The sequence below is a fragment of the Ovis aries genome, chromosome 1 (genome assembly GCF_016772045.2).
Source record: "Ovis aries strain OAR_USU_Benz2616 breed Rambouillet chromosome 1, ARS-UI_Ramb_v3.0, whole genome shotgun sequence".
NCBI classification, from domain to species: Eukaryota; Metazoa; Chordata; class Mammalia; order Artiodactyla; family Bovidae; genus Ovis; species Ovis aries.
The window spans coordinates 154738864-154755449 of NC_056054.1; the positions used below are offsets into that span (position 1 = coordinate 154738864).

Genomic DNA, 16586 nt, shown 5'->3' on the forward strand with positions numbered 1-16586 from the left:
TTGATTGATTTGCAGATATTAAAGAATCTTTGCATCCCTAGGATAAAGCCCACTTGGTCATGATGTATGATCTTTCTAATGTGTTGTTGGATTCTGATTGCTAGAATTTTGTTAAGGACTTTTGCATCTATGTTCATCAGTGATATTGGCCTGTAGTTTTCTGTTTTTGTGGCATCTTTGTCTGGTTTTGGTATTAGGGTGATGGTGGCCTTGTAGAATGAGTTTGGAAGTTTACCTTCCTCTGCAATTTTCTGAAAGAGTTTGAGTAGGATAGGTGTTAGCTCTTCTCTAAATTTTTGGTAGTTTTCAGCTGTGAAGCTGTCTGGTCCTGGGCTTTTGTTTGCTAGATTTCTAATTACAGTTTCGATTTCCATGCTTGTGATGGGTCTGTTAAGATTTTCTATCTCTTCCTGGTTCAGTTTTGGAAAGTTATACTTTTCTAAGAGTTTGTCCATTTCTTCCAAATTGTCCATTTTATTGGCATATAGTTGCTGATAATAGTTTCTTATTATGCTTTATATTTCTCTGTTGTCTATTGTGATTTCTCCATTTTCATTTCTAATTTTGTTGATTTGATTTTTCCCTCTTTGTTTCTTGATGAGTCTGACTAATGTTTTGTCAATTTTATTTATCTTCTCAAAGAACCAGCTTTTAGCTTTGTTGATTTTTGTTATGGTCTCTTTTGTTGCTTTTGCATTTATTTCTGTTCTAATTTTTAAGATTTCTTTTCTTTTACTAACCCTGGGGTTCTTCATTTCTTCCTTTTCTAGTTGCTTTAGATGTAGAGTTAGGCTATTTATTTGACTTTTTTTCTTGTTTCCTGAAGTAAGCCTGTATTGCTATGAACCTTCCCTTAGCAATGCTTTTATGGTGTCCCATAGGTTTTGGGTTGTTGTGTTTTCATTTTCATTCATTTCTATGCATATTTTGATTTCTTTTTTATTTCTCCTGTGATTTTCTGGTTATTCAGAAGCATGTTGTTTAGCCTCCATATGTTGGAATTTTTAATAGTTTTTTTTTTTTTTTCCTGTAATTGACATCTAATTTTACTGTCTTGTGGTCAGAAAAGATGCTTGGAATGATTTCAATTTTTTTTGAATTTACCAAGGCTAGATTTATGGCCCAAGATGTGATCTATCCTGGAGAAGGTTCTGTGTGCATGTGAGAAAAAGGTGAAATTCATTGTTTTGGGATGAAATGTCCTATAGCTATCAATTAGGTCTAACTGGTCCATTGTATCATTTAAAGTGTGTGTTTACTTGTTAATTTTCTGTTTAGTTGATCTATCCATAGGTGTGAGTAGCATATTAAAGTCTCCCACTATTATTGTGTTATTGTTAATTTCCTCTTTCATACTTGTCAACATTTGCCTTACATATTGTGGTGCTGCTATGTTCGGTGCATATATATTTATAATTGTTATATCTTCTTGGATTGATCCTTTGATCATTATGTAGTATCCATCTTTGTCTCTTTTCACAGCCTTTATTTTAAAGTCTATTTTATCTGATATGAGTATTGCTACTCCTGCTTTCTTTTGGTCTCCATTTGTGTGTAGAATCTTTTTCCAGCCCTTCACTTTTAGTCTGTATGTGTCCCTTGTTTTGAAGTGGGTCTCTTGTAGACAGAATATATAGGGGTCTTGTTCTTGTATCCATTCAGCCAGTCTTTGTCTTTTGGTTGGAGCATTCAAACCATTTAAATTTAAGGTAATTATTGATAAGTATGATCCTGTTGCCATTTACTTTGTTGTTTTGGGTTCGAGTTTATACATCCTTTCTGTGTTTCCTGTCTAGAGACAATCCTTTGGGCTTTAGTTGAAGAGCTGTTTGGTGGTGCTGATTTCTCTCAGCTTTTGCTTGTCTGTAAAAATTTTGAATTCTCTTTCATATCTGAATGAGATTGTTGCTGGGTACAGTAATCTGGGTGGTAGGTTTTTCTCTTTCATCACTTTAAGTATGTCTTGCCAATCCCTCCTGGCCTGAAGAGTTTCTATTGAAAGATCAGCTGTTATCCTTATAGGAATCCCCTTGTGTGTTATTTGTTGTTTTTCCCTTGCTGCTTTTAATATTTGTTCTTTGTGTTTGATCTTTGTTAATTTGATTAATATGTGTCTTAAGGTGTTTCACCTTGGGTTTATCCTGTTTGGGACTTTCTCTGTTTCTTGGACTTGGGTGACTGTTTCCTTCCCCATTTTGGGGAAGTTTTCAATTATTATCTCAAGTATTTTCTCATGGCCTTTCTTTTTGTCTTCTTCTTCTTGGACTCCTATGATTCAAATGTTGGGGTGTTTAACATTGTCCCCGAGGTCCCTGAAGTTGTCCTCATTTCTTTTAATTCTTTTTCCTTTTTTCCTATCTGCTTCATTTATTTCTATCATTCTATCTTCTATCTCACTTATCCTATCTTATGCCAATGTTATTCTACTGTTGGTTCCCTCCAGAGTGCTTTTGATATCATTTATTGCATTGTTTATTATTGATTAACTTTTTTATTTCTTCTAGATCCTTGTTAAAAATTTCTTGCATCTTCTCAATCCTTGTCTCTAGGCTATTTATCTGTAACTCCATTTTTTTTTTTTTCAAGATTTTAGATCATTCTTAGGCAATGGCAACCCACTCCAGTACTCTTGCTTGGGAAATCCCATGGACGGAGGAGCCTGGTAGGCTGTAGTCCATGGGATCGTGAAGAGTTGGACAGGACTGAGCAACTTCACTTTCACTTTTCAGTTTCATGCACTGGAGAAGGAAATGGCAACCCACTCCAATATGCTTGCCTGGAGAATCCCAGGTCCGGGAGCCTGGTGGGCCGCCTTCCATGGCGTCGCACAGAGTCGGACACGACTGACGTGACTTAGCATAGCATAGCATACTATCATTAATCTGAATTCTTTTTCAGGTAGACTCCCTATCTTCTCCTCTTTGGTTTGGTGAGCATTTATCATGTTTCTTTACCTGCTGAGTATTTCTCTGCCTTTTCATCTTGTTTAGATTGCTATTTTGGGGGTGGTTTTTCTGTATTCTGGCAGTTTGTGGTTCTTCTTTATTGTGAAGGTTCCTCCCTGTGGGTGGGGTTGGATGAGTGGCTTGTCAAGGTTTCCTGGTTAGGGAAGCTTGTGTTGGTGTTCTGGTGGGTGGAGCTGGATTTCTTCTCTGTGGAGTGCAATGAAGTGTCCAGTAGTATGTTTTTAGATGTCTATGGGTTTAGTGTGATTTTGTGCAGCCTGTATATTGAAGCTAAGGGCTATGTTCCTGCATTGCTGGAGAATTTGTGTGGTAGGTCTTGCTCTGGAACTTGTTGGCCCTTGGGTGGTACTTGGTTTCAGTGTAGGTATGGAGGCTTTTGGATGATCTGTTATTGATTAATGTTCCCTGGAGTCAGGAGTTCTCTAGTGTTCTCAGGTTTAGGGCTTAAGCCTCTTGCCTCTGGTTTTCAGTCTTATACTTACAATAGCCTCAAGACTTCTCCATCCATACAGCACTGATGATAAAACATCTAGGTTAATGGTGAACAGATTCTCCACAGTGAGGGACACCTGGAGAGGTACAGAGTTTCATGGAGAAGAGAAGAGGGAGGAGGGAGATAGAGGTGACCAGGAGGAGAAAAAGGGGGAGCAAAAGGAGAGGGACAGATCTAGATAGTAATCAGTTCCCTAAGTGTTCTCCACAGCCCAGACACACACAGAAATTCACAAAATTGGGTAGAGAAGAGAAGAGGGAGGGAGGAGATAGAGGTGACCTGGGGGAGAAAAAGGAGAGTCAAAAGGGGGAGATAGTAATCAAGCCAGTAATCACACTCCTAAGTAAAAATGGGTACTGAAGATTGGATTCTTAAAGGTACAAAACTGATAAAAAATATGTAAAGATTAAAAATCTAGAGTAGAGGTTAGACTCAAAAATACAATATTTTTTTTTAAAAATCACAAAATTATAAAATATATATATGACGTTTGCTTTAAAAATAAGGTCCTTTTTTTTGCAAGGTAATAGTAGGTTATAAAAATGAAAATTAAAGGAGTAATAGAGGATTTAAAATTTTTAAAAAATTTAAATGATAATAGTAAAAATATATCTAGGAATTACTCTCGAGCTATTGTGGGCAGTGTGGGGTCAGTTCAGTTTCAGATAGTTCCTTCTTCCAGCTTATACTTTTGAAGATCTACAGGCCCCTTCCAGTGTAGTTGGTGCTAACTACAGGGTTTTAGTCTGTTGCACCTGTCACTTCCAAAGTGTTTCCCTCTGTTTATTTTGGCTTCTTCTGTTTGCAGGTCTCTTCAGTGTCTATTTTCTGCCCTGACACAAGGGGGCGAAGGTGACCACTTACTTAGGTTCACTTGTTTAGTCATGCTGTGGGGAGGGAGGAACACGGCAAACAAATGTCACTGGCATGTGAGGGGAGTGCTTTCAGTGTCTCAGCAACACTGGGTTTGCCTCCGCTCATGGAGTGTGTGCTTTCCCAGTCTACACTGCTCAGGCTTCAGGTTGCTCTGCATGTGAACTGTCTAAAATGGGCCCTGGGTTGCATGCACTTCCCAGGTCTAAGCATTTCAGGTTCAGGTTCTTAGGTACTCCCGAAAGGTGCAGACTCGGTTGGGCCTGTGTTTTGTGCCCTTCCCAGGTCCAAGCAGCTCAGGTGACCAGGTGCTTGGTGAGCACACTCTCCTGAGGTGGCGGGTGCGTCTTATCACCTCCCTGGTCCCAGCCGCTCGGTTTCCTAGGTGGCAGCAGTTGCATCTTCTTCAGTGTGGCCAGTGTCTCTTCTGGGGAGCTGATGTCTGGCTGCGACCCTCCCGGCAGATGTCAACCATTCAAAATCCCAGGAAGTCTTGGTTAGCAACCAGAAGCCCGCCTGCAGTTTGGTAGGGAATGCCATCTCTGGGGCCGAGTTTGTCGCTGTCTGGCTCTGGCAGCCTGCCTGCTTTCCTGCCTCTGGCGGAGGATGGGGCAATTCACAGCCAGCTAGCTCTCCTCTGGTATTGCTCAGTCCTTTGTTCTGTGAGCCTGCCGGCAGTGCCTTAGGTTAGGGCCTTTTTGCAGGATAATTCTCTCTCTCTTTCTCTCTTCTCTCCTCTCTCTCTCTTTCTCTCTTCTCTCCCCTCTCTCTCTTTCTCTGGCTGTCCCACAGTTTGGGTTGCTATCTCACGTTAGCTCCCTCAGATTGCCCCCAGGGCATTCAGGCCCGGTCCTTACCCTAAGCAATGAGGCCTGCTCCTCCCTGTTCAGCCCTGGCTTACTGGTGGCCTATGCTAGCGTCTGGGCTACTTCTCTGCTGGGAGTTGCTGTTAGGCACGTAATCTGAGGGTTTTATTTATTTATTTATATATTTCCCCCTCCCAGTTATGTTGCCCTCTAAGATTCCAAAACTCCCCACAGACCTGCCAGTGAGAGGGTTTCCTAGTGCTTGGAAACTTCTCTTTAAAGACTCCCTTCCCAGGACAGGTCTCCATCCCTAACTCTTTTGTCTCTCTGTTTATCTTTTACATTTTGTCCTACCTCCTTTCGAAGACAATGGGCTGCTTTTCGGAATGCCTGATGTTTTCTGCCAGCGTTTACAATTTCTTGTGGAATTTGCTCAGCGTTCAAATGTTCTTTCAATGAATTTGTCAGGGAGAAAGTGGTCTCCGCCTCCTATTCCTCTGCCATCTTAGGACCGCCCCTCCCATATTCAGATTTACCACAAGGCCACCCATCTGTATTATCCCTTCCTCTCTCAGGTACTAATTTTACAGCTAGTTTTAGTACTGTACATAGATTTATCTTTGGAGTGTTAACTGATCCCTAATTATAAGGCTAGGGCTTCCCTGATAGCTTAGTTAATATGCAAATACTATTTCTTAGGAATTAATTTATCTTATAGAACACTAAAAATGTAACAGATGAGATGGCAATTTTTTTAACCCACTATTTAATCCTCAACACTTATCCTAGTCACTTTTTCAACAAATGTACTGAAATTAGCCAATTCTTGATATGGTAATTTTCTATGGACAAAAGAAATGCATTCACAAAACAAGACATTACTTGATAATGAATATACATTTATGAAATATATTACATAATAAGAGATTAAGATCTACATTTTAGAAATGAAGAGTTAAAAATGATGTAAAATACAGTACATTAATTGTGGAATATAGAATTTGAGTACAAAGGGAGTTAGCAAGATGTATATATTGAGGTTGGAGTCCTTGTTCTAGGAGAATTCTTTATGTGAGAAGTGGAGCTTAAACTGATTCTTGAAGGAAGGGTAGAATATATGTACAAAAAGTAGCATATAGAACAGGAAAACAGGAATTTGAAAGCATAAGTATAGAGGCAGGAATGAGTATCATTTATTTCATATAGTGAGGACATCTTTTAACAGAATAAGACCTGTTTTTATGCGAGTGGAGGAAATTAAATTTGATGATGGAATGATCATGAATTATAGCTTCTCATAATAATATCTGTATTCACTTTATAATTCTTAAAAATGATGGGCAATAATTACAATACACAGGAAACCAATTCACCACTGAAAAATTACAGCCGTACATTGTAAGTGTCTGCCAAGTCACATTAGGACTCAGACTGACTAGGATTTTGCATTATAAACATATTTAAGTGTTAGTTGCTCAATCGTGTCCAACTCTTTGTGATCCTATGGACTGTAGCTGGCCAGGATTCTCTGTCCATGGAATTTTACAGTAAGAATAATGGAGTGGGTTGCCATTCCCTTCTCCAGCGGATATTCTAAATACAGGAATAGAAACATGGTCTCCTGCATTGTAGGCAGATTCTTTACCATCTGAGCCACTAAGGAAGCCCATTGTGCTCCATTTAGGACATCTACATTGTCATTGCCTTGTCCCACACCTATCCACTTTATCTGAATTTCTCTCTCTCTTTCTCTCTCTCTCTTTTTTTCATTTCTGTACTAAGTTGCAAGCGGATCTAAGACATAGTTTACCTTGTGTCTGCATTTTTGCATCTACAAGATGTTACAGAGACAAGAAATAACTCTAAATGAACTATGCCTTGAGAAGAAAATTGAAGTTTTATTTCTAATGATTGAAACAGATGTGTATTAGATAGATAACAAAGAGAACTACCCAATGCTTTTACTGTCCAATTTCTATGTCAAAGCAAATGGTCTTCAAACAGAAAAAAAAAAAAAAAAGTGGATAATAGGAATAAAAACCCAGGATAATAAAAGAGTAGGTTACTTAAAAGTACTAAATTTCTCCTGGTCTACACAGAATACATTCTAGGGAATCTGAGGAAGTTTTGTAGAGGTTTACACTTCATTCATTCACTCCTATGGAATCATCCAAATGTGGGGAACTCCTGCAATATTGGACAGAGACATGTACTCTATTATTTTTTAAGGACAATGGATCATATTTGAGAAAACATAGACTGGTAAATTTTACATTAACTTCCCAATAGAATTATTAAACCCTTTAACCAACAATTTGTGAGTGCTTAGATTAAAAGAATTCACTAGGAGTGAGTTAGCTGTTACTAGTCATGGCATACAAAATTTCCCTAACTTTCCCCATCTCCTTATTTTTTGGGGGAGGGCATTAAACATTATACCAGTGTCTGAAGGCAATAGTATAGTATTCAAATAGTATACTATTAGAATTTCATCAAAACATGTAGCAACTCAGCCCTTATTTTTCAGAAAATGCCATTCTGAAATTCACTAGGTATTCTTTAGTGGTCAAATCCAATGGTGGTTCCTCAGTCCCCAGAGTAATCATTGTTTTTCTGCTGAATGTAATGTTTGTTTTTATTTTTCATTTCCTTTGGTTTCAGTGTCTCTGTTACAGACTTAATTTTCTTTTTAACTCCTCTTTGCTTCTTTTCTTTCTTCTTTTTTTATTTTTCCTTCTTCTTTTCTATCTTGTTCTGGAATATAGGTTTCATTCAGGTTTTATCTTTGATCCCTGAAGAAATCACTTCTTGCAGTGTTGCAAGTCTCTACATCCTTTTTTGGAAGGTGATATTTACTTTCTACATTTAAAAAGCAACCATTTTCTGCATGATTATGCACCCACAGCTAACCACTCTCGCTATTGTTGACTGTTAAAAGAAAGACAAATGATTCAGATTCTTCCTCTAGAAACTTACAACGGAGAAGAAATAAAGGGGAGAGGGAAAGCCAACAGGAGCAAGAGTAAGGAAGAGAGATGGGAAATAAATTTTGTCATGCTTTATAGCCATGAAATGTTTATGTAGACCAAACAAGAAGATGAGTTAATTCTGAGAAATAAAAGAAGAATGATGCAGGAATGTAAAAAGAGGGTAAGAAAGTGCCCTCATGGTGTTTAAGTCCCTTGTTCTAATAGAAGGTTCTATTTTATTCTTACCCTTTAGGTCTCTGACACATCTCTCTTTTCATTAAGATATTTTAATAGGTTTCTCTTGCTTGTAATCAAAAGACAACTCATTAAGACAACTGTTTTCTTTGTAGTTTTCTGTGTTGATTTCAGTTATCACTTTTCAAGACTTGCTCTTACTACTAAGCTCCTACTTATATTCCTGTCACCCTATTGAACATTTCTAACTGAATATTAAAAGCTGAAACTCATTTTTTTTTTTTGGTACATCAGAACCCTCATGATTTTATTTTTCTTCCAATGAACAAATATTTAATTCATTAATTTAAAAGACTGGAAATATCTTGACTCTTTCATTTTAATGTTACCCATAACCAATTGATTATCAAATTATCCTAATTTTAAGAATAAAATTATTGTCCTAATTTTATTATGGGACTAGAAGCATTTCCATGGATCCTTTTTTTTCAAAACACTCATTCCTCAAAACTTGCCTGGAATAGTTCTAACATTTCTTGATTGAATTCTCAACACTCCTACCTTCAAATCACAGTGAATTCATATATCACCATTATAATCTATCCTACATTCAGATATCAATAAGATCATCAAGGCTTTACCACTTAGAGAGAGAAAAAGGTAACTTAGAGTATTTCTAATTCTTTAGTATAAAATGATTTTATTTAACTCTATTACAAATGTGTAGACTAAACTATTACAAATGTGTAGACTAAATGTAACAAAATGACTTATACTGTTCCAGAATTACACACAATTTTTAAATTGTTTTAATCTAGTAAACATACATTTAGTGTCCAGCCTAATTTCTGGGCTTCAGTTTTGATTCAAAACAATGACTTTAATGGGGAATAGCATTTTATGGCATCACTAAGATACTAGCCATTAGCTATTTCAATCAAATAATCATACGTTAGTGCTCAAATAAAAATTAGCACAAATTATTCTGACATTATATAAGCATTTAAAGATAATACAGAATACTCAGCAATCTAAACTGAGATATATGTGGTCTAGAGAAAAATCAATATTGAAATTTACTGTATTTATATAATAGCCATACAAAATATTACTAAATAAGTCATTTATTTAGTTGTGGATATAAAATCTGCTGTTCAACCAAAATATAACATTTAGTGTCCCAGGTTTCCCATCACATTTTTCAAGTGTACATTGAAAGACAAATATGAGTTTAAAACTGAGGCATTGCTTTGAACTATTGTTAGATTTTATCTTAAATAAGACATTTATATTTCAGTTTGTACTATATATTAAGAAGCTCCACTTTGCAATCTGAATTGCATAGATCAACTCCTGGTTTTTCAACTTACCTGATTTCAATACCTGAACAATTTGATTACATTCACTCAACATTCAGTTGTTGTGACATTTATATGTGATTATGTATAAAAAGATATTAACCTATGGAATGGCATATAATAAACACTCAATACATTTTATCTCATTATTGTTATTATCATCATTGTTATTTAAATGATGTCTGTAGAAAATGAAAAACCATGTAAAGACAAGTCTCAACTAAAATGTTTCTTTGAACATGAACTGTAGTTTATTTTTATGGTGTCATTCAGATATTTATATTTATTCTAATACAAAATAAATGTACAATTTAATGTGAAGCATCCAGTAAGTATATGTATTTTTCTTTCTTCATATTTAATTAAAATCCAAAGTATATAAATGATGTCATTAAAGAATTTCAACTCAATATCAAAGAAAGAAAAATTGCAAAAACTGTGTCCCAGAGAAGCTTATATAATGTTTCAAATGTAGAAATTACTTGCTTTTACTATCAGTGAAGAAACTGAAGAATAAGGTTCTATATAATTTTTTTTGGAAAACATCTAAGCTCATTTTTCTTGAACCTATGCTTGATTTTAATTTTTAAAAAAATGCAAGGATTTATTCAAACTCTTGTGTAACAGCTACAAAATCTTCATCCAAAATAACTCAAGAAACAGTTATTGAAGCTTATATTTGTTTATCCCTAAGGGTAATCTAAGGAAATATGATGGACATGTTAGAAATATGTAAGGGAATTTAAAACATGTTATATTTCGGTAACATACACAAGGGTCCCAGGTTGAAGGCCCTGAGATGGTACCTTTTATAAAATTAAGATTGTTTTCATTTTTTTAATGTCAATTTTATTGAAGTATAGTAGATTTACAAACATATTAGTTTCTACTGTTTCAGCAAAGTGACTCAGTTATACATATAAATACATGCATTATTTTTCATGTTATTTTCCATTATGCTTTAACACAGGGTATTGAACAGTCCTGTGCTATGCAGTAGGATCCTGCTGTTCACTTATTTATATATAATACTGTGCATCTGCTAATCCCAAAGTCCCAATCAATGCCTCCCTCACCTCCCCCGCTAGCAACCACAAGTCTGTTCTCTGTGTCTGTGAGTCTGTTTCTATCTCATAGGTAAGTTCATTTGTGTCACATTTTAGATTCACATATAAATGATATCATATGCTATCTGCCTCTCTCTTTCTGACATACTTCAGTTAGTATGATAATATCTAGGACTATCCATGTTGCTGGAAATGGCATTATTTCTTTTACTGAGGATTATTCAACTTTGTTTCTATGTCTTGAACTATTGTAAATACTGCTACAATGAATACTGGGGTGCATGTATCTTGTGGAATTAGAGTTTTCTCCAAGTATATGTCCAGGAGTGGGATTGCAGCACCATATGGCAACTCTATTTTTAGTTTTTTGAAGAACCCCCATACTGTTCTCCATAGTCAATGCACCAGTTTAAATTTCCATCTCCAGTGCAAGTGGATTCCCTTTTCTCTGCACCCTTCCCAGCATTTGTTATTTGTGGACATTTTAGTGGTGGACATTCTGACTGGTGGGAGATGGTATCTCATTGTAGTTTTGATTTGCATTTCTCTAATAATTAGCAACGTTGAGCATTAAGATTGTTTCCTTAATCCATTTCTAGTTTATCTCACTGTATGAAAATTGCTAAAGTCATCACTATATATGATAAATCACTAATGTTTTTAAAGATATAAATTATTAATGCAATTTTTCTCTAGATGACAACAAAAATTATAACTGCAAATATGTTTCCTATATGTCAGGCATTACACTAAACATTTGTTATGTGTTTTCTAATTTAGTCCTCCTAAAACTATTTGAGATAGGTGCTTTTATTATTCTCATTTATAAAAGTGAGGAAAATAAAACAAAGGGTTAAGAAATATGTTTAAGCTAACAAAATGATTAAGAGGCAGGGGAACAATTCCAAATCTGACATACTGACTACTGAGTTCAAGCTCTTAATTTTTTAAAACATCTAAAGATGTCAGGTTAATCAATACAACAATTCATCTAATCCGATTCATTTGTTTCAGTGCATTTATCTAGGTTCCATCCACCCAGGTAGGGCTGGGGATGAAATGGCACTAAAGCAGAATAGTGGTGAGCAGTTATCAGGGGAAAAAAATGAATCGGACTTACCTTCTTGGGTATATTGGTGAAGAAAATATCCTCCCAGTACACTTTTAGTTGTTTTTCATTCTTATTATTTTTTCTTTTGGTTTTCTCATTCACTCACCTCATGTTAACCTCACTTATTTCTTCATGGGAAAGTGAGAAGGTAATTAGTATTTCAATAAGATGAATAATGTTCTAGGCAAGCTTTAGGCGTAACTAATTTAAAATGTTTTACTCAGAAGAGGGTAGCAGGGTTAGAAAGTATATTCATGAAATTTTATTATAAGTCAGTGGGTCAAAATACAGATAATTTTACTTGTTTTTAAACTGAAGTTTTATTTGACCTCGTTTCTGGTTTTTACTTCTCACTGTACAAGGGTTTTGACTATATTTGCTTTGTGGGGTTTCTCGGTATTTTGTTTCTGTTGTTCAGTCTCCCAGTCTGACTTTTTGCTTCCCCATGGACTGCAGCATGCCAAGCCTCCCTGTCCCTCACCATTCCCTAGAGTTTGCCCAAGTTCATGTTCACTGTATCAGTGATGCCATCCAGCTATCTCATCCTCTTATGTCCTCTTCTCCTTCTGTTCTTGATCTTTCCCAGCATCAGGGACTTTTTCAATGAGTCATCTGTTCACAACAGATGGCCAAAATACTGCAGCTTCAGCATCAGTCCTTCCAGTGAGTATTCAGGGTTGATTTCCCTTAAGATTGATTGGCTTGATTTTGCTGTCCAGGTGACTTTTAGGATTCTTCTCCAGCACCACAGTTCAAAGGCATCAGTTCTTTGGTGTTCTGCCTTTCCTTATGGTCCAGTTTTCACAACCATGTGTTACCACTGGGAAGATCATAGCCTTAACTACATTGACTTTCGTCAACAAAGTACTTGCTCTGCTCTTCAACATACTGTATAGGTTTGTCATCACATTCCTGCCAAGAAGCAATTGTTTTCTGATTTTGGAGCCTAAGAAGAGGAAATCTGTATTCTCAGTATTTACTGTTTTATAATTGCCCCTCTTCAGGTTGCACATTACAAACTAGTATGGTTCAGGATGGAAAGAAAATTTTATTTTCAAATTTAAAAGAATGTTATTTTTACTTGATTTTATGAAGCTTCTTATCCCCCTCTCCTTTCTTCTTAAAATTCAAATGCAGTCTTGAGTTTTCTTGTGGAAATGTGGATAAACTTAACTCGTTTGTCACCAAAACATGGTACAATTTTGTACAGCAATTACTTTGTACACCATTACTTTAAGTTTATAGCCTCATTTTCATTATAAATAAATCATTATAATACTTTTTATTCTATCTAAATACATCTCATCCGAAAGGCAAGATCTTCTGGGATGCTATTCAGTTGGCTCGTGTCATTCTATTATGTTAGTAAAATTGGTATTTACTTATTCTAGAGCTGTTGTATGGTGGTTTAGAAAGTCTGTAATTAAAACCCCAAGGTTTGTGGCTTCTTACAAGTTTCTAAACAGAAGCAATCTGTAATAAGGAGAAAGACACTGATCAATGTATAACAGTGAGACATTTCGGGGCATTTTCAGAACAAGTGCTATAAGGCTAATGGCTAAATTACACTAAAAATAAATTCAAGTATATTTTTTCAAATCAGATAGAGTTATTATTATAGGATTTTAATGGAAAAAAATCCTTTCACTTGACAGCATACTGTAACATATTTATCAGGAGCAAAGTGTAATGTTAAAGGCTTTGAAGGTTATCAGAATACCTGGGTTTTAGTATCTCCTCTTCTACTTATCTCATACCAGTAAAACAGGGATAAAAATATTAGTATTACCTATGTTATAGAGTTACAACGATCAAAAGAGTATATGAAAGTATCTTTAAAACAACCAATTAATATATAAGGTAATTTATTTTACTTTTTTATTTTAAATTTTTGTTAGAGTCTGATTGATTTAAAATTTTATGTTAATTTCTGCTGTATAGTAAAATGAATCAACTATACATATATCCACCCTTTTATATTATTTTCTCATATAGGTTATTACAGAGTATTGAGTAGAGTTCCATATGATCTACAATGGTGCTATAAAATTGTGGTTTAGTCTCTAAGTCATGTCCAACTCTTTGCGGCCCCATGGACAGTAGCCCACTTTCCAGGCAAGAATATTGGAGTCGATTACCATTTCCTTCTCCAGAGGACCTTCCCCACCCAGAGATCGAACCTGGGTCTCCTGCATTGCGGGAAGATTCTTTACCAACTGAGCCTCCAGGGAAGCTATGCTATGCAACAGGTCCTTATTAATTATCTATTTTATATATAATAGTGTGTGTATGGGTTCCCTATGTGGTGCTAGTAGTAAAGAACCCACCTGCAAATGCAAGAGACACAAGAGACCTGGGTTTGATCCCTGGGTTGGGAAGATCCTCTGAAAGAGGGTGCAGCAACTCACTCCAGTATTCTTGCCTGGAGAATCTTGTGTACAGAGGAGCCTGACGGGCTATGCTTCATAGGGTGACAAAGAGATGGACATGGCTGAAGAGACTTAGCACACACACATATATAATAGTGTGTATATGTAAAGGGCTTCCCAAGTGGAACTAGTGGTAAAGAATCCACCTGCCAATGCAGGAGATGCAACAAACTCAGGTTCGATCCTTGGGGTGGGAAGATCCCATGGAATAGGAAATGGCAATCTGCTCCAGTATTCTTGCCTGGAAAATTCCATAGACAGAGGAGCCTGGCAGGCTATAGTCCATGGAGCCACAAAGAGTCAGACATGACTGACTGAGCACACACATATGTAAAACTCAGTCTTCCAATTTATCTTCCCTCTTTCCTCTCTGGCAACCATAAGATTGTTTTCCACATCTGTGACTCTATTTTTGTTTTGTAAATAAGTTCATTTGTACCATTTTTTAAGATTCCACATATAAGTGATAATATGTCTTTGTCTCACATACTTCATCCAGTATGAAAGTTCTTTGTTGCTGTTTAGTTGCTAAGTCATGTCTGACTCTTTTGCAACCCCATGGACTATAGCCAGCTAAGCTCCTCTGTCCATGATAATTTCCCAGGCAATAATTTCCTCCTCCTGAGTATCTTCCCTGACCCAGAGATTGAGCCTGCATCTCCTTCATTGGCAAGCAGATTCTTCACTACTGAGCTACCGGGGAAGCCTATGACAATCTCTAGGGTTATCCATGTTCCTGCATTATTTTGTTCTTCATTAAGGTTGAGTAATATTTCATTGTATATAACCACTACATCTCCCTTATCATTCCTCTGTTAATGGACTTTAGATTGTTTCCATGCCCTGACTGTTATAAATAGTTCTCCAGTGAACACTGTAGTGTACATATCTTTTCAAATTATGATTTTCCCCAGGTATATGCCCAGGAGTGGGATGGCTTTGGTGTCACAGCAATGACGGCATACCATGGGATCATATGGTAGCTCTATTTTTAGCTTTTTAAGGAACTTCCCTACTGTTCTTCATAAGTACAAAGTGAAATTGTTCAGTTGTGTCTGACTCTGTGATCCCATAGACTGTAGCCTACCAGTCTCCTCCATCCATGGAATTTTCCTGGCAAGAGTACTGGAGTGAGTTGCCATTTCCTTCTCCAGGGAATTTTCCCAACCCAGGGATTGAACCTGGGTCTCCCACATTTCAGGCAGATGCTTTACTGTCTGAACTACCAGGGAAAACTACATTCCCACCAACAGTGTAGGAGGAATACCTTTTCTTCACACCATCTCTAGAATTTATTGTCTGTAGATTTTTCATGATAAGCAACCTGACCAGTGTGAGATGATACCTTATTGTAGTGTTGCTTCACATTCCTCTAATAATTTTTAATGCTGAGCTCATTTTTACTTACCTTTTGTCCATGTATATTATTTCTTTAGAAAATGCCTATTTAGATCTTCCATACATTTTTATTTTATTTTATTTTATTTATTTATTTATTTATTTTTAAAATTTTAAAATCTTTAATTCTTACATGCATTCCCAAACATGACCCCCCCTCCCGCCTCCCTCCCCACAACATCTCTCTGGGTCATCCCCATGCACCAGCCCCAAGCATGCTGCACCCTACGTCAGACATGGACTGGCGATTCAGTTCTTACATGATAGTATACATGTTAGAATTCCCATTCTCCCAAATCATCCCACCCTCTCCCTCTCCCTCTGAGTCCAAAAGTTCTTTATACACATCTGTGTCTTTATCCTGTCTTGCATACAGGGTCGTCATTGCCATCTTCCTAAATTCCATATATATGTGTTAGTATACTGTATTGGTGTTTTTCTTTCTGGCTTACTTCACTCTGTATAATTGGCTCCAGTTTCATCCATCTCATCAGAACTGATTCAAATGAATTCTTTTTAACGGCTGAGTAATACTCCATTGTGTATATGTACCACAGCTTTCTTATCCATTCATCTGCTGATGGACATCTAGGTTGTTTCCATGTCCTGGCTATTATAAACAGTGCTGCGATGAACATTGGGGTACATGTGTCTCTTTCAATTCTGGTTTCCTTGGTGTGTATGCCCAGCAGTGGGATTGCTGGGTCATAAGGTAGTTCTATTTGCAATTTTTTAAGGAATCTCCAAACTGTTTTCCATAGTGGCTGTACTAGTGCGCATTCCCACCAACAGTGTAGGAGGGTTCCCTTTCTCCACACCCTCTCCAGCATTTATTGCTTGCAGATTTTTGGATCGCAGCCATTCTGACTGGTGTGAAGTGGTACTTCATTGTGGTTTTGATTTGCATTTCTCTAATAATGA

The 16586-nt window shown here is 36.6% G+C and overlaps 1 protein-coding gene across 3 annotated transcripts in view; it reads left to right on the forward strand.

The window, feature by feature from the left end:
* The window catches only part of CADM2 (cell adhesion molecule 2), a 1291443-nt gene that overhangs the window by 896501 nt on the left and 378356 nt on the right, over positions 1 to 16586 (forward strand). The window lies entirely within an intron of this gene.